General features: G+C 46.9%; 2 long non-coding RNA genes across 4 annotated transcripts in view; one reads left to right on the plus strand and one right to left on the minus strand.

The window, feature by feature from the left end:
- Positions 1 to 13,325, minus strand: part of LOC132663175 (uncharacterized) — a 15,106-nt gene extending 1,781 nt beyond the window's left edge. Inside the window, exons 1-4 of one of the 3 annotated variants that reach the window (XR_009602967.3) lie at positions 13,083 to 13,325; positions 10,639 to 10,757; positions 2,607 to 2,735; positions 2,360 to 2,447 (exon numbers count right to left, since the gene is read on the minus strand). This is a non-coding gene — a long non-coding RNA (uncharacterized LOC132663175). Of the gene's footprint in view, positions 1 to 2,339; positions 2,448 to 2,606; positions 2,736 to 10,638; positions 10,758 to 13,082 lie in introns of those variants that run through there. The other 2 variants (XR_013551727.2, XR_009602964.3) reach the window with 2 other exon arrangements.
- Positions 16 to 2,718, plus strand: LOC144614149 (uncharacterized). Its single transcript, XR_013551728.2, has 3 exons — positions 16 to 1,653; positions 2,082 to 2,254; positions 2,632 to 2,718. It is a non-coding gene; the product is annotated as an uncharacterized LOC144614149 (long non-coding RNA).
- Positions 13,326 to 13,379: the final 54 nt, after the last annotated feature.

Below are 13,379 nucleotides of genomic sequence, written 5' to 3' on the forward strand. Positions count from 1 at the left end.
CTTTGAACACTTAAATTTGATTCTCATTTCTCTACTGTGGGAGTAGACTATTACTTATTTGTTTATAAATTTTCATTTTTGAGAGAGAGAGCGTACACGAGTGGGGGAGGGTAAGAGAGAGGGAGACAGAGAGAGGATCCTCTGTGCAGGCTCTGCACTGAGAGCAGAGAGCCGGACGCAGGGCTCAAACTCATGAACCATGAGGTTATGACCTTAGCCAAAGTCAGCCGCTTATCCAACTGAGCAACCCAGGCAGGTGCCCTGGGAGTAGACTGGTGTTTTTTTTTTTTAATCGTTTGTTTATTTTTAAGAGATAGAGCATGAGTGGGGGAGGGGCAGAAAGAGGGCAAGACACAGAATCCTAAGCAGGCTCCAGGCTCTGAGCTGTCAGCACAGAACCCAACAGGGGACTCAAACCCACAAACCATGAGATCATGACCTGGGCTGAAGTCAGACGCTTAACCGATTGAGCCACCCAGGCACCCCTAGACTTTTTTAAAACAACATTTGAAATTCAGTGCCTGGAGTCCCTGAAAGCCAATAAAAAATGTTAGGTTCAAGTAACAGGTGAGTTAAGAAAACAAAAAGTATAAAGGGAAAAGCCTTACTCAGGGTTCTGGGACATCCTAATTCTAATTACTCCCTCTGCCAGTGGTTTCCTCTATAACCTTGTGTTGACCTCTGGATCACCTCCCAGTCTGTAAAATTGAGGGGGTGTGACCAAATGGCTTCTGAAGTCTCTTGTAGCACTGATGGTCTGTGACCCTCACTGACAGGAAGGTCTGAAGAAAAAAAACGGGCTTTGCATCAAGGCCAAAACACGTAGGGTTTGACTGACAAGTGAACAGAGTATGGTTTGTTATCAAGACAGGCGTGCTAAAGAGGAATGACATGTGAAAAGCCTTGCCAAGGAAGCGGGTAGGCACTGCCCAAGGTCAACTCAGCTTTTCCAGAAGATGGAAATTTTCTCTATTCTTAAAGATCCTAAAGGGATTTGGGGGAGGGGTAAGATGTTCGGCAGTCTGCGTGTTCAATGGCTCAACCATTTAATAGATACGTGACTTTGTTGTCAATGTTTTTTGTAGTAGAAGATTTGAGGATTCTTTTAGCAAATCTTAACACTATAAGCTACTGATAGGAGTAGGGTTTTTATGCAGAGAAGTAGTGTTAAAGATTGGAATCTGAGTGTGTAGAAAAAGTTACATAGTGTCAATGGTACTCCCAAATCGTGTACTTTAAAATTGAAGTCTCTAGGCTATAAAGTGGAGTTTGCTTCTTGCTAAGGAAATTCCAAAAAATTAAATTTTTATTTCTGGTTTAACAGGTACTACTATATTTTCTTCAGCCACAAGGCCTTTGCCATTTGGCAAATCTTCGAACATTATAAAGCAATTTCTTCCGTACCCAGGTTTTGCATATATTGCCAAATATCAAACAGTAACTTTGGATGATTGTTTTCCTGCCTCTTTAAGTTTACAGAATTTTTCCAGTATCTACCAAAGCACTTAGGCTGTGCCAGACTCCCTAGCTGGACAAGTGGGAGAGGGCTGGGATGGAGACAAGCAAGCTGTTGGATATGCTCACAGTAACTAGTAGGGAAGAGAAGACAGACGCAGGAGTGATACTTAACTAGTACCTGCAGCTAGAGCTCCGGTAAGTGTGAGAGTAATACAGAGACTGGAAAGGTGGCATCCATCTAGAAGGATTGGGAATGTCTACTAGAAAAAATATTTCAGCTGTACATGCTGCCACTACAGGTTTAGAAATAAAACGGTTTAGAAGAGGAATGGGGGAAGGAGGGAGGAGCATGATGAACAGGGGTCTGAGGTTGGCACCTGATAAGCACCTTTAGATTCAAATGGGCAAGTTTGCCTAGAGGATGGGTAAGAATACAGGAATGGCAGGTGAGACTGCAGCACTAATTTGGGACTTCTAGGGGGCCTTTGAAGGTCATTCATTCTTGGGCATTCACTTTGTAAAATGTCAGTTTGACCTACTACATGTGGCCGGTGAAGATGTCTGGGAAATTACCAAGCCAGGTTTTCATTTCTATCTTTTTTTTTTTTTTTTTTTTTAAATAGGGTTCTCCAGAAGTCTGTGACATGCTGCCCTCTGGGAGGGCCTTGAGGCTCACCTGCTCTTGACTAAAGATTATTTTTAAATTGTTGACAAGCAAGCATTTTGGTGATGAGGCCACAGAGTGGACCCTATTTCTGGAGTTGTCTCCCATCTGAAGGAGACCCTCACTGAGCAGGTTTGCTTCCAGCTTTTGCAGTCTATGTGAGTTATCAACTGTCTAAGCTGGGTGGGAGCTGTGTTGGGCTGGATGGCTGGTCTCACCTTGCTTGTGCGGGGCGTAGGTGTAGTGGGTCTCTTCCTCACACCTGCCCTCCAGCCACAGCAGCTGCTCTCTCCCTGTGTAATATGTTGGAATGTCTTGATTGCATCTGAAACATTTGTAAATAAAAAGGAACCGATACTCATTGTGGAGACGAGGAAACTGAGGCACAAGCAAGTGAATCAAGGACTAGCCCAAGGTTTCCTGGTGAAGTGAAAGAACCTGGCCTAGAAGCCACATGGCCCAGTTTTCAACTTGGTGCTCTTACCTTTAGTTTTCTCATTCTGCTCCAGGAATCCAAGCCCAAGAGTGCTGGCCTCTTCTGACAGGAATGCAGAAGCATTGTGTAAGACGCTAGTCCCCACTCCTCACCAGCATGAGGACTCCTGACCAGTGCCTGCATGAGGGTAGTTAACGACAGTCCCATGTTTCCATTCTGGCATTCCTATTTGGGCTACACTACTCTACCCCCAGAGAAAGGTGAGACAGAACCATGAAGGTGGTTCTACCCTTAGGCCATGACCTTCCCTTTTCTCCAGCCCTGTCAAGTGGTGCTGACATCAATTTTAATGAGGCTGATGATACCGCTGTGTTGACAGTTTGAAAAGGGAGTCAAGTTACCAGCTGACTTAGACTTAAGCTTAGGTCGGCCAAACAGTTGCTCTGCAGGAAAACCACCAAGATTGCAGCAAGTGTAGAAATTCTTCCTAGAGCCAATTAGGTCAGCCTCATAATCTCTGACCAAGTATCTTATAACTTGTCCCAGAGGTATTGGGAGGGCATATAGAGAAAGAAAATGACCCTTGGAGCTATTCTGTCTGATGAAAGGGACTTCACTCCAGGGCAGGAGGGGTTTGTGAGGAGATGGGTATCCATTAAGGCACTGCCCCACCTCAACCCTAGAGAAGCAGGAGTGGTACTTGGTGAGGAAGGTCTCAGAATCCAGAGACCCTGTTTTAGCCCCAGCCTGGCCACTGGCTGGTATTTGGCCCCCTCCCCACCGCACTTCCTTTCTGTGAGTCTCCAGTTCCTCAGCTGAAATTACAGGGCCTGAACTAAAAGGAGCTTACAGCTCTCTTCCAGCTGTACAGATCTGAATGGGGTACAATCCCAAGTTCTCTTCAGCAACAGGAATCCTTCAGTTACTCCTGCATTACTCTGTTACCCCAGAGCCCTTCCAAGGAGTAGGTAAGGGTTTGAACTGATAGAAAATGTCAGCTTTGTTTTAGGCTGATGGAGTAAAAGGGATAGACCGGTAGCTGGAGACCAGTGAGGAGGCCAGATGTGGGCTGCACCTCTAGGACTGATGAGTGAGATGTCTTCCAAAAACTGCAATAGAAATATTAGCGGGACACCTGGGTGGCTCAGTTGGTTAAGCGTCCCACTTCGGCTCAGGTCATGATCTCAGTTTGAGCCCCTCATTGGACTCTGCTGTCAGCACGGAGCCTGCTCCAGATCCTGAGTCTCCCCTACCTCTCCCTATCCCTACCCCCACTCGTTCTCTATCTCTCTCGCCCTCTCCCTTCCTCCCTCCCTCTCCCTCTCTCTCAAAATAAATAAACTTAAAAAAAAAAAGAGAAAGAAAAATCCTGGTAAATCAGCCTTGACCAGTCCGACTACTCAGTGTTCTGGAAGTAACATTGCAGACTCATCAGCATGAGCAGGATGTATATCTGCCACTAGAGGGCACTAATGCTTCCAGTCAAGGAGCAGATGGCCATTTATTGAGAAAGGATTCTTTTTTTAATCCTCAAACCCTGTGAAATAATAAACTGTAATTCCCATTTTACAGATGTGGAAACTGAAGTAGCAGGAGGTGAAGTGCACTGGGGTACCTGGGTGGCCCAGTCCTCAAGGGTCTGACCCTTGATTTCGGCTCAGGTCATGATCTCAGGGTTTGGGATTGAGCCCCGTGTCAGGCTCCACACTGGGCATGAACCCTACTTAAGGTTCTTTCCCTCTGCCCCTCTCCCCTGCTCCCATTCACTCTCTCAAAACACACACACACACACACACACACACACACACACACACACACACACACCCCCCCCCCCCCCCCCCCCCCCAGAAGAGATGAAGTTCCTTAGCCAGAGTCATGTAGCCAGTAAATAGCTAGCCTGGCTGGGATCCTAATCCAGCTATGCCCAAATCCAAAGCTTCTCCTCTCTATGAATGTGCCTCTTTAGGGCTCTCTGGCTCCAGACTCTGTTCTGGTAAGTGGGCATATTTCTTCCTCCTCACTCTGGGACAAAGTAGAGGCTGGCTAACCACACCCTGTTGGTTCCAGAGATTCAGGACCGAGTATAAGGTTTTCAGAGCTGGAGACGTAAAATGCTTGGGGGGGGGGGGGGCGCGGGGGGCAGGCAAACTGAGCATTCTGCAAATACAGTCCCCATTTTTAACCATTTTGTGTTGTGGAAGGCAGTCCTGTCATATACCACTTTGGTGAACTTGCTAAAGACCCTTTGCAATCTTGGAATTCTGTTCTCCCATTTGTAAATTGGGAGTGCTTTGCTGTTCTCTCTGCTGAGTGTGAAAGTGCTCGATGCCCATGAGGGGTAACTTCTTCAGAAGACCTGGGAACAGCCTATGCCATTGGCCTCTGTTTGTGGTTGACTAAGCTAAGCGTGCATGTGACCAGCTGTGCACCTACGAGCTGCTGTAGCAGTTGAATGAAAAGCAGGCAGCTTAGCAGGGGGTAGCCTGGCACTGAGGGATTCTGGGAGTGGATGGCAGGACCCTGGGGAAACTTGAGAAGTCCATAGGACCCCAGCCAGCTCCTGGGTTGGGAACTCCTGTCCAGCTCTTGGCTTTGTGCATTCCAGGGACCAGGTCATCTTCCACCTTGTCTCTGATTGGCCTTTAGGTTCCTCTCTTGCTGGGGCATCAGACCATTGTTTCCCTGCTTCCGGAGCCACCCAGTGCCCCCCAGGACTACCTGTCTAAATCCTACCAACAATCACCCTGCCACCCTGACCGGCTCCAGTCTGACCGGTCCTGAGCCCCACTGCTGACAAAAGAAATGCTGGCCCCGGTGTGTTCATGGCACACTACAATTTGTATGGCTCTTACATGCCCATTATCTTACTCAAGGAGGTAGTGTGAGGATTCTGACCCCATCTTTCAGATGAGGGAATTGAGGCACAGAGTGACTGTTGTAAGACCCCAGAGTGCAGAGCAAGACCGGCTTCTCTTCCCACTTTGTGCTCTTCCCGGAGAATAGTGGGCTGGTGTGAGAGAGCTAACGGGGGCTATTGGACCAGGTCTACTGGACTTGGGAGAAGCTCATGTGGGTGGTAACTTTTGAAATCCAGAGCTCTCAGTGATGCAGGTGCTTTAGTAGGTGGCAGATAGAGGGAAAAAGAAGAAATGAAGCTGAGGAAATCCACGTTCCCACGTCATGGGCCACTTGAGACCAATCTTTCAGTGTCCCACCCTGGACCTGTCATCCCTACGCTGCTCACCCCAGAGACACACACAAAACCTCCCCACCTTTCCAGCCTCACTCCCTGCCCCTCAGTCCCCACAAGTCCTTCCTGGCCCAGCCATCTGCATGTCCCTGCACGGGACTTGTTCATTCTTCCTCCACCTGCATGAGCAAAACCCACCCCATCTTCAAGAACCTCCACAAAGGTGTTAGCCTCCCCAGTGGCCTGCAGCCAGGGTTTCTTCCCTGGGGTCCTCATTTGATGGCCTTGGTGACTTGCTCTCACCATCCTGGCACTGGCTTCTCTGCTCCCTGTCTCCTTCCCCGCAGATAGTGGGTGCTTGGGCTACATGTGCACTAGCCATTGCTGTGCCTCACGCTGGCACTCCATGCACATTTCCTCGACGACCCAGTGTATTAGTGTCCTGGGGCCTCCATAATAAAATACCACAAACTAGGTGGCTTGAACAACAGAAATGTGTCATCTCACGGTTCTGGAGGCTAGAAATCCAAAATCAAGGTGTCAGCAGGGTTGATTCCTCCGACGGCCATGGGGAAAGGATTTGGTCCATGCCTCTCTCCTTGGCTTATAGACATCATCTCCTCCCTGTGCCTCTTTCCATGGAGTTCTCTTTCTGTACATGTTGGTGTGAAAATTCTCCCTTTTTATAAGGACACTGGTCACCTTGGATTAGGGCCCACCCTAATGACTTCATCTTAACTACTTGCATTTGCAAAGATGATATTTCCAAACAAGGTCACATTCTGAGGTGCTAGATGTTAGGACTTCAACAGACGCATTTGTGGAGGACACAATTCAATTCATAACACCAAATGAGTGAATTGTGAAAACCTCTGGGCAGAGAATGGCTGTCAGGTGCTTAGTTCCCCCTCCCCCACCATCTCCCTTTGGGTGTTTGGATATACAACCAATGTGATTAAAAGGAGGGCCTGAGAACTCTGGTTTTGAGAGCACAGTCAAACCCTGATTTGCCTCCCATCAATTTTGTGATCTTGTGTGACAGTTATTTCAAACCACATTTCTCTTCCATATTAATTCACATTATTCAAACCATATTTCTTTTAAACTGTATTAATTCACTTTCATTATCTTACCCTCCTTTAAACCCAACCAGAAAAATGAGTATATTTTGAGGAACAGAGGGCCAAAGTGGCAGCAGATAATACAGATCAGTACAAGGAAGTCTTGTATTGACCCCAAAATCAGGGCCCACCAATCTGGAACTAACAAAGTTCTATCTCCAGACACCTATGGGAACCTAAAATGCCAAGAAATCCAAGCTCCCTAAAGTAGAAGAAACGAGATCTCTTCTACTTGAATCCCTCTGCTAATGCTGGAGCCCCCGCCTTGTAACATGCCTGACTTTAGTTGGATGCCTTGGTGATGGGGAGCTCACTCCTTATAAGCCAATATATTCCATCTTAGAAAAACAAAGTTCTTTATCTCTAGAATAATAAGGCATCTTTATCTTTTATTAGTTAGGGAAGCAGTCTTTGTAAAAAACTTCTAAGATTTAAAAAAATTTTCTTTTAATTTTTTGAGAGAGAGAGAGAGACAGAGCATGAGCGGGGAAGGGGGAGAGAGAGGGAGACAGAATCTGAAGCAGGCTCTAGGCTCTGAGCTGTCAGCACACAGCCTGACGCGGGGCTCAAACTCACAAACTGTGAGATCATGACCTGAGCCGAAGCTGGACGCTTAACCGACTGAGCCATCCAGGTGCCCCTGTACAAAACTCTTGTTTATCCAAATCTCTAACATTCTTGGGCATATGGAGCCACGGTGGGGGGGGGGGGGGGGGGCGGGGGGAACTAATCCAGCTTTTTCAGTGGAGTCCTGTAAACATTTGATGATATCCATCATGCCCCTGCAACATCCAACCTCTTTTCCCCAAAATTTATCTCATTTGAATGTTCTTGCAAGTTTCAACTAATGAATACCCCATGACGAGATCCCAGTGTCAGGTTCATCCATGTTATAGCATGCATTACTAGTTCATTCCTTTCTTTTCCCATAATATTCTATTGTATGGCTATATTACATTTTATTTATATTTGTGTAGACATGTTTTCATTTTCTTGGGTATATGTGAGGAGTGGAATTGCTGGGGCATATGTTTACTCTGTGTTTAACCTTCTGAAGAACTGCCAACTGTTTTCCAAAGCAACTGCACCATTTTACATTCCCAGCAGCAGTGTCTAAGGGTGCCTATGTCTCCATGTCCTTGTAATGATCTGTCTTTCTGATTCTAGACATCCTCATGAGTGTGAGTTGGAATCTCATTGTGGTTTTGTGGCTAAAGATGTTGAGCATCTTTTCATGTGCTTATTTGCTAGAATAGTATCTTTTTTTAAAAAAATTTTTTAATGTTTATTTTTGAGAGAGAGAGACAGCATCAGTGGGGGAAGAGCAGAGAAAGAGGGAGACACAGAATCCAAAGCAGGCTCCAGGCTTTGAACTGTCAGCACAGAGCCTGACGTGGGGCTCGAACCCACGAACTGTAGATCATGACCTTAGCTGTAGTCAGATGCTTAACAGACTGAGCCACCCGGGTGCCCCTGGAATAGTATCTTTTTAAAAAAATGTTTATTTGGGAGGGGTGAGAAGGTCAAAGAGAATTCCAGGTAGGCTCCACGCTGTTAGCACAAAGCCCAATGCAGGACTCAATTCCACAACTGTGAGATTATGACTTGAGCTGAAATCAGGAGTCAGCTGCATAACCGACTAAACCACCCAGGCTCTCTAATATTTTTTTTTTTTTGTAATTTATTTATTTTGAGAGAGAGAGCAGGGGAGGAGCAGAGAGAGACAGGGAGGGAGAGAATCCCAAACAGGCTCTGCAATGTCAGTGCAGAGCCCCATGAGGAGCTTGATCTCACAAACTGTGAGATCATGACCTGAGCTGAAACCAAGAGTATGATGCTTAACCATCTGAGCTTCCCAGACACCCCTGGGATAGTATCTTTTAGCACATGTCTGGATCAATCTGGTTGTCCTCAGGTTGACAGTATCCATGGTTGAGACGGGGTTGCTATGGGGCATTCTGAGCTACTGGGGCTGTTTTTAGAAATGGCTGTGAGCTGAGCAGACAACCAGGGAGAAGACTTTGTCTGGGCTGGTGATGAATGTCTGGGAGTTGCCCATGAGGACACATGAGATCTTAAAACCCAGTGAAGAGATAAGATTGCCAACATCTCTAAGTGTGAGGGGAGAAGAATTAAAGTTCTTAAAGCTTTGGGGACTCTTGGAAGTTAAAGGTGAGAAGAGCAAGTAGAGACACATCATGGAGATCCACTATCCTAATTTGGGAGATAAGGCTGCTGACTGTCCGGATGAGGTCTGAGGGTAGGGAAGGTCCCAGGAGGCCACAGGCAGTGGAAACAGACCAGGGAATCAGAGTTCAGGAATGAGACCACTATCTGGGTAGACAGATCTGGGTTGTTAGGGGTCTCACACATTTCTTCTGCTGCAATCCTCACTCCTGCCCTCTGGTGGTGTTTGCCTGCCTGTGGCAGGAAGTTGAAAAGTTCTTCCTCTGGAAGGGGCAGAGCTGAGAGTGGAACCCAGGCCTGACTTATTCCAAACCCTGTTTGGAATGTCCTGCTTTTTCCAGGACAATGTTCTGTCTCAGTCTCATGTGGTGACCCGACATAGGAAGAGATTGTTATCATTTGGAAGGAATTTGGGATGGGGGTTTTCACCTTAAATGTCAACTCTTCAGAAAGACTCTTCCTGGGTGTGCCTTGGTGGCTCATTTGGTTGAGCGTCCCCCTCTTGATTTAGGCTTGGGTCATGATGTCACAGTCATGGGATCGGGCTCCGTGTGGAGTATGGAGCCTCCTTGAGATTCTCTTTCTCCCTCTCCCTCTGTCCCTCCCTCCTCCACTTTGCACTCTCTCTCTCTCTCTCTCTCTCTCTCAAAAAAAAAAAAAAAGACTCTTTATGACTCCCCATGCAAAGAAGCCCCCCCCCCTTGTTAGTCTTACCAGCACTCAACTTGTTTTTTTCATTGCCCTTATTATTATAATTCATGATTTTATATTGTTAAATAAAGAAAACCATAGGCCCCACATGGTGTCACATAGACCAAGTTCCCAAACCAGGGCTTAGTACCCAATCTAATTGCAGTTTCAAACCCTCCCCCACCCCCCACTGAAATATGGTCTTAACAGGTCAGGAAATTTTTCTTTCCATGAGAGGCAATGAAATCTGCCACCTGGGTTCTCTCCATCCCCCAAAGAAAGATGAGGTGATCTGCACGATAAGATACCTTGTTTTTCCCTAGCAAGCAGCCTTCTCTGGAGCAATCCTTTTCTTTCATGAGTACCTTTCTTGCCCCACTCTCTGTCTAGAAAAACCTTTCATTTTGTACAATTCCTCTACTTGCTAGAGGGAGTGCTGCCCAATTCATGAACCGTTTCATAAACCCCGGTAGATCTTCAAATTTACTTTTTAAAGATCTTTATTGTAAACTACAAGTTGCAAGAAAACTCTTTGTTCCTCATTTTATTCCTGGTGCCTGGCGAGGTGCCTGACATACTAGGCACTCAGAAATTATTTGTTGAATGGGGGGTGAGGTCGCATTTGGAAAACGGAGGCAGGTAAGATGTGTATACACAGATCAAAATTCTCTGAGGGAGTCAGTATGAGCTGACTTCTACCTTCCATACCCCCCAGGGTGTGATGGTGGGCTTATTTTCTCAGCGACAGTAGAAAAATGATGTTTATGTCACAGGGATGGGGACCAAGGTTGAGGAAGCAGGAAGTAGGTGTGGGTGGGAGTGTGACTAGCAAGGGTGCCTGTAAATGGAACAACTGAGAAACTTGGGAGTATCAGACACTTTGGCCACTTACCACCAGGTCCTTGGCGGCTGGGGTTGGGAAACTTGGGTGGATCAACAATTCACTTCTTCCTCAGAGGAACTTTCCAGAAGGCTGACTTCAGGAGCAACCCAGGGAACAGTCATGTTTGCCTAAGATTGAATGTGGCCCGAGGAATAAACATATGAAGTCAGCTATGCCTCAGTATTCATGCCATCTTTCCTTTTCTGCACTTGGGCACTGAGAAAATATTTATTGGCACCTATTAAGTGCTAAGAAATTGTGTGCTTGGTGCTAGGGATATAGTCAGAAACAGTCCAGGTCTGCTCGCAAGGAGCTCCTGGCCCTGCAGGACACTTATAATTCAAGGAAGGATCTAAGCAACATATGGGCAGAGGTATGGACTATCTTGTTCACCATGGTATCCCTAGGCTATTCGTGCTGAGCAGGTGCTCCAAATGGTTCCCAACCCAAAGAAGTTCACAACCTAAAGAGAAGACAGACAAGACGAGGGGCAGTTACCGTAAGAGATAATAAGTGGGCAAATAAGAGTCTTTTGGGAGCCCAGAGAAGATTGTTGGGGAGACCTGAGAAGAATGTGAGAGGAAGTGACTTCTATGTTAATGGACCAGAAGGTGGTCAGTCATGGCTCAGTACGTGGAGGTGGAGGAGTGGGAAGCCTACAGGCTCAGAAAACAGCCTATGCCAAGGCCTGGAGGTAAGGAAACATGACGCTTTAGGGGAACCCAAAATAGTTCAGTGTAGCTAGAGCACAGAATGGCAAATGATTAGGCAGTATTACCAGGTGGTAGGATGCTTTATAGGGACCAACTTAAGAAGGGGCTTAGCATAGTAGGGCTGACCCCTGGAGCCTCAGACCCAGGGGTCTCGGGTCTGGGAACTGGGTCTCCCTGCTCTACCTTGATCCCCATGACCCATCACTCTGGGTTACCCCAGTTTCTGCAAAGCTAAGTTCTTCCTTGCCCTCTCTTGCCAATAACAGGAAAAAAAAAAAAAAATCCCTCATTGGTTTTAATTTGTTTTTAAGACCTTCCCACATGCTCTCACCCATTTCTATATATTGAACATTGATTCATTACCCAAGCAGAAAACGCCTCAGAAAGCTCTGGAAACTGGCTTTTTAAAAAGGGAGAATGAAATAAAAAATTTGTCTTTTTCTCCTTACTCTAGTAAGGTATATAGCACTACTTTAATTTACCGAAGTCTTTTATGTCATCACAAATGACATCAGCCTAATTTGCTTTTGTGGTGTGGTTGTATTTTTAAATGTGGTTTCACCTTTCTTCCCTTTAATTTTCACTTATTCACAAAGTATTCAAAACCATAATGGTTTTCTTTAGCATGAAGTTCCTGAGTTACTTTAGCGCTGCGTTTAATTTTCTCTGTAGTCAGGGTCTGTTGCTCAGCCTCACCCAGAGGTTGACTGTCAGTTAAACTTGACATAACACATGTGCCATCCGGTCTAGCACACCCACATATCATGGATGAGTGAACCCCTCTTTCCTTTGGTTGCTTCCTCCTGGCCTCCAAAGGTGCACTTTTTCAAAACCCCTCAACTCTGGGACCCTGTTTAGCCCAGGGTCCATTTGCCATCTGCTTTAACAACCAATGTGACTCAGAAAAGGTCTATTTTTGTCCTGTCTGCTTCCTCACCTCCCTTGGCCAACAAATCTGCTATCTCCAGCAGATCCCCAAGTCTCCTGGTCTCTTCTTCCTTATTCTCCTGGACTGCACTGGGCCTTTGACCCTGTGGGTCTCCCCACCTCAGGACCACCCTAGTTCTATCACCGGTTTCTAGTCTCTTTTCTCCATTCCTGCCTTCCCATCTGCCCAGGCTCATTCCTCTGCACGCTCTCTCCGCCAGCAGTCTAACTACCCTTGGTCTTGGTCTTGCTCTGAATGGCTCAGGTTTCTCTCTGGCCCAGACCGCTACTCTGAGCCTCAGCCCTGCCTTTCCTCCTACCTGGTAAGCAGTTTCACCTGCATATTTATACTAACATGTCTTCTCGCCTTCCACCTGGAGGTGCCACCTCCTTACCTTTCTCTTAGTGTTACTTTGCTCATCAGTTCTGGTAAGTCAAGCTGGAAATCAGTGTTTTTTTCTTTTCTCCAAACTGCCTCTTATTTCTGAACTTTGTCTGCAACTTAACAACATATTGCAACAGCCCTAGACTGAGAGGCAGTCCAGGGTCCTGGTCCCAGCTCTGTTCAGGCTTTCCGGGTGGCTTTGGGCGAGTCAGTGGAACTTTTTGAACCTGTTGCGTCTCATATAACAGGAATGGAGACCACTTACTGAAACTTTACTACAGGCCAAGTACCGTGAGCAGGGCTTTCTATACATCATCTCACGAATCTATATCATTTTCCCATTTCATGGAAAAAAGAAAAGAGCGTTCAGAGAGACTATTCACGATCAAGAGCCGGTTAGTGGGAGGGGCTGTGCTCAAACCACCCACCTCAGTAAGTCCACCTCCAGAATCCGTTTTTTCCATTACACCGCAGGGCTCACTCTCCCCACGCCCAAGGCAGCCGTCACCTCCCCACCCCCTCCTCGGGAATATTTGCTAAAGTGTGCACGCAGGTACGCTGCAACCAGGAGTGGGGGCCCTGGTTTCCTTGCCGTGAGCCTAGAGCCCAGATCTCGCGAACAGAGCCTGCTGGGTTTTCCCTTCCCACCGCAACGCCTATCTTACGGGTGGCTCCGCCCCCTGCCTCGATTGGCTGGCGGGATCGAGGTGGGGCCCGCGGATTGG

The sequence above is a fragment of the Panthera onca genome, chromosome D4, assembly GCF_046562875.1.
Source record: "Panthera onca isolate mPanOnc1 chromosome D4, mPanOnc1 haplotype 2, whole genome shotgun sequence".
NCBI lineage: Eukaryota > Metazoa > Chordata > Mammalia > Carnivora > Felidae > Panthera > Panthera onca.